Here is a 4,594-nt window from a genome sequence, read left to right as displayed (position 1 = left end):
TTCCTACTGAGATGTATCATTGAATCCTAAAACAGTTACAATGTGGAGTAGGCCAGTCAGCCTGTGTGTCTGGACTGGACATTTCCAAAACCGCCTCACTGGTACCACTCTCCAGCCTCCTTTCCCATAGCCCGGCAATTTTTATCTGTTCAGTTTCTTTTTGAAGACAATTATGGAACCTGCGTCCACCACACTCTCAGGCAGTACATTGCAAATCCTAACCACTCACTGTGTTCATCTTACTTCACGTTACCTTTGGGTTCATTTGCCTTTCATGTAAAACCGCTGTCTCTATTCCGTGAATGGGAACAGTTTCTCCCTGACTATCCTGCCAAGAACCTCATGATTTTGAAAACTTTGCAGATGGCGTTAAAATTGGAAGTGTGGAGGACTGCGAAAAAGGTTACCTCAGAGTACAACGGGACCTTGATCAGATGGGGCAAGGAATGGCAGATGGAGTTTCACTTAGATAAATGTGAGGCGCTGCATTTTCATAGGGCAAATCAGGTCAGGACTTGTACACTTAATGGGAAGATCCTGGGGAGTGTTGCTGAACAAAGGGACCTTGGAGTGCAGGTTCATAGTTCCTTGAAAGTGAAGTCACAGGTAGATAGGAGAGTGAAGAAGGCTTTTGGTATGCTTGCCTTTATTGTTCAGTGCATTGAGTACAGAAGTTGGGAGGTCATGTTGCATCTGTACAGGACATTGGTTAGGCTGCTTTTGGAATACAGCGTTCAATTCTGGTCTCCCTGCTCTGGAAAAGATATGAAACTTGGAAGGGTTTAGAAAAAAATTACAAGGATGTTGCCAGGGTTGGAGGGTTTGAGCTGTAGGGAGAGGCTGAATAGACTGGGGCTATTTTCCCTGGAGTGTCGGAGGCTGAGGGGCAATCTTATAGAAGTTTTTAAAAAATCACAAGGGTCATGGATAGGATAAATAGTCAAGGTCGTTTCCCCAAGGTGGGGGAGTCCAAAACTAGAGGGCATAGGTTTAAGGTAAGAGGGGACAGATTTAAAAGGGACCTAAGCAGCAACTTTTTCACGCAAAAGGTGGTGCATGTATGAAATGAACTGCCAGAGGAAGTGGTGGAGGTTTGTACAATTACAACATTTAAACAGCATCAGGATGGGAATATGAATAGGAAGGGTTTAGAGGGATATAGGCCAAATGCTGGCAAATGGGGCTAGATTAATTTAGTACATCTGGACAGCATGGATGAGTTGGACTTGAAGGGTCTGTTTCCATGCTGTACATCTCTATGAGTCTAAATCTGCTTTTAATTTTCTCCGTTCCATCCAAAGACTAAAGCTTCTCTTCCTCACAATGACTCTCATCAATTGTTCCTGCAGCCCCTCTAAAACTTTCCTAACCTTGTCCAGAATTAGACATGACGTGCCAGTTGAGTCCCAATGTTTACAGAAGCTCCAAATTTTCAAGGTTACAAGAACAAATAGTACATTTTGTAAATAAAGGCTGTGGTTAGATAGGATTTCAAAATTGACGCATTGGGAGCTGAGGGAGATTTGTGCAGTCTGGGTAAATGAGCAAGATTCAATGCTGGTATTGATTGGGACAATAGGGGTTTCAGACCAGTTGTGTTGGCAGAAAGTTTGAGATTCACATGGAGAATGCTCGATTCTTTCTAGGGATGTGGGCATCATTGGGAAGGCAGTCATTTGTTACAAATCTCTAGTTGCTTTTCAACTGAGTGGGTCACTGGACTTTGAGCGTTAACCTCATTACAGTGTCTGGAGTTGAGTCAACCAAACTCAGTAAGGATGATAGGTCTTCTTCTCTAAGATGCAGTAATGAACAGGATGAGTTTTTATACAATGATCCAATAGTTTCACAGTCTTCACAGTCATCATGTTGAGACTAGCTTCAATTTATCAATTTACCATCAGCTCTTGTGGGATTTGAACCCATGGCCCAACATCATTAGTCAATGCCTGTTCAGCCAGAAGTGGAGTGACGTTAAAAATACGCCACTGTCATCTCCAAAGGTTTTAGCACCAGTGTCAGGCAGAGAGGCTTAAAATATTTGCAGAGGGCTGTTGTGGCTGAGTTGTTCAGTATATTCAAGACTGAGGTAGATATTTCATCAGTAAAGGAATCAAGGGTTATGAGGAAATGGTAGGAAAGTGGAGTTGAGGATTATCAGATTACCCGTGATCTCATTGAGTGGCAGAACAGACTTAATGGGTTGAATGGCATACTTCTGATCCTACTACTACTTAGGTATGGTGATATGAGAAACCATTGCTGAGGATGTGTTAATATGGTTTCATAAATGTGAATTTTGAAACTCAACCTCAGGATCAAACAGGATAACAACATTATGCACAAATATATCATTATTCCTTCACTGTCGCTGGGTCAAAATCCTGGAATTCCCTCCCTAATGGCAATGTGGATCAACCTACAACAGGTGGACTGCAGCAGTTCAAGAAGGCAGCTCACCACCACCTTGTCAAGGGCAACTAGGGACGGGCAATAAATGCTGGCCCAGCCAGCGATGCCCACATCCCACAAATGAATGATGAAAAAAAAATTCCAAATGATTGAGAAACAGAAAGTGCTGGAAATACCCAGCCAGTTTGGCAGCAGCTATAAGACAGAGAAACAAGGTTAACCTTACAGGTCAAGGACCTTATGTTAGGTGTGCCAGCAATCTGTAGCGCCACAAAAACCGCTATACTTCAGATTTCCAGCATGTACAACATTTTGTTCATTGTATCAGTGTGAATGAATTTGCCACGGAGGAGCCTAAAGGTAAAATATGGAGACAAGAATGGGGGGTCAAGTTGGGTTACTCTTGTTGTGCCAGTATTGAAATAAATTCTTGTTTATCTAGTGTGGTTGTGGTTGTAGAGAATGTGGGAAGTGTATGTAAGTTGGCAGCTGCTGGTAAATTCCCTGCTCCTGCTCTCAGGGAAAGAGCAGGTTCTATCTCTAGTTTACTTTGGAATGTAATAAGCCACAAAAGTGTAAACAGTATTAAGTACTTGAACAGGAAAAATGCAAAACTTGCTGCAGAGTTAGGAATGCCAGTAGCGTATTAAAAGATCATACCACAGATCATAAATGGACACCAAATAACAATTAGGGAGGAATTACGGGATGTCACCAAATGAGAAGGGGGAACTTTTTGAAGGTGCAAGAGGTGTCAAGAATCTAGGAAGAGAATTCCCAGTCACAGATCTCACCGTACGCTGTTGAGCAATGGGAGAGCAATGTTGCCATCCAGAATGGTAAAAATGCCAATTTGAAAACTGGGAATGGAAGACAGCACTGATACTGGATGGAAGAGGACACATATTGGATGTAGGAAGGTGCTGATATGGGATGGAATGGATGAGATGGGGGTGTTGTAAGGGTGAGATATGTTAATGAGGATTGAAAGCCTGTCCGATTTGCCGAGCAAGTGACAAAACTTTGGACAAGTCAACAGCTCGGAGCTAAGATCTCAGTGAGTAAAGTATAGGAAGAGTTGAGACAAGAGACACAAAAGATTTTAGGAGCAGTTGCTGTGAGGTAGGGACAGAAGTGGAAATAGGTGATCCAGATAGGGGACAGGTGATACCCAAAATGATATTTCTGCATTCTCAGATGCCTACTGATTAACATCTGTCCTTACTTTCTCTTGCTTTTGTGGGGGGGATACACATTGGTATTTTCTTGCCTAGTAAAAACATACCTAAACTTGTACACTTTGGATCAGAGATAGTAGGATCTGCAGATGCTGGAGAATCTGAGACAAGGTGCAGGGCTGGATGAACACAGCAGGCCAAGCAGCATCATAGGAGGAGCTCAAACAGTTCATCCACTTCACTAACACCTTCCACCCCAACCTTAAGTTTACCCGGACCGTCTCTAACACCTCTCTCCCCTTCCTGGACCTCTCTGTCTCCATATCGGGCAACCACCTAGAAACCTATATTCATTTCAAGCCCACTGACTCCCACAGCTACCTAGAATACTCCTCCTCCCACCCACCTTCCTGCAAAAATGCTATCCCCTATTCCCAATTCCTTCGCCTCCGCCGCATCTGCTCCCAGGATGAGGCATTCCACTCCCGTACATCTCAGTTGTCCTCGTTTTTCAAGGACCGTAACTTCCCCCCCTCAGTGGTCAAGAACGCCCTCAACCGTGTCTCCCACATCTCCCACAACTCATCCCTCACACCCCGTCCACGCAATAAGAACCAAAAAAGAATCCCCCTCGTCCTCACGTACCACCCCACCAACCTCCGGATCCAACGCATCATCCTCCGACACTTCCGCCATCTGCAATCCGACCCCACCACCAAAGACATCTTTCCCTCCCCACCCTTATCTGCTTTCCGGAGGGACCACTCTCTCCGTGACTCCCTTGTCCGCTCCACACTCCCCTCCAGCTCCACCACACCCGGCACTTTTCCCTGCAACCGCAGGAAGTGCTACACCTGCCCCCATACCTCCTCCCTCACCCCCATCCCAGGCCCCAAGAAGACTTTCCACATCAAGCAGATGTTCACCTGCACATCTGCCAATGTGGTATACTGCATCCGCTGTACCCGGTGTGGCTTCCTCTACATCGGGGAAACCAAGCGGAG

The sequence above is a fragment of the Rhincodon typus genome, chromosome 30, assembly GCF_021869965.1.
Source record: "Rhincodon typus isolate 14 chromosome 30, sRhiTyp1.1, whole genome shotgun sequence".
NCBI lineage: Eukaryota > Metazoa > Chordata > Chondrichthyes > Orectolobiformes > Rhincodontidae > Rhincodon > Rhincodon typus.
The sequence above is the reverse complement of the archived record's forward strand: the minus strand, read 5'-3'. Positions refer to the sequence as shown.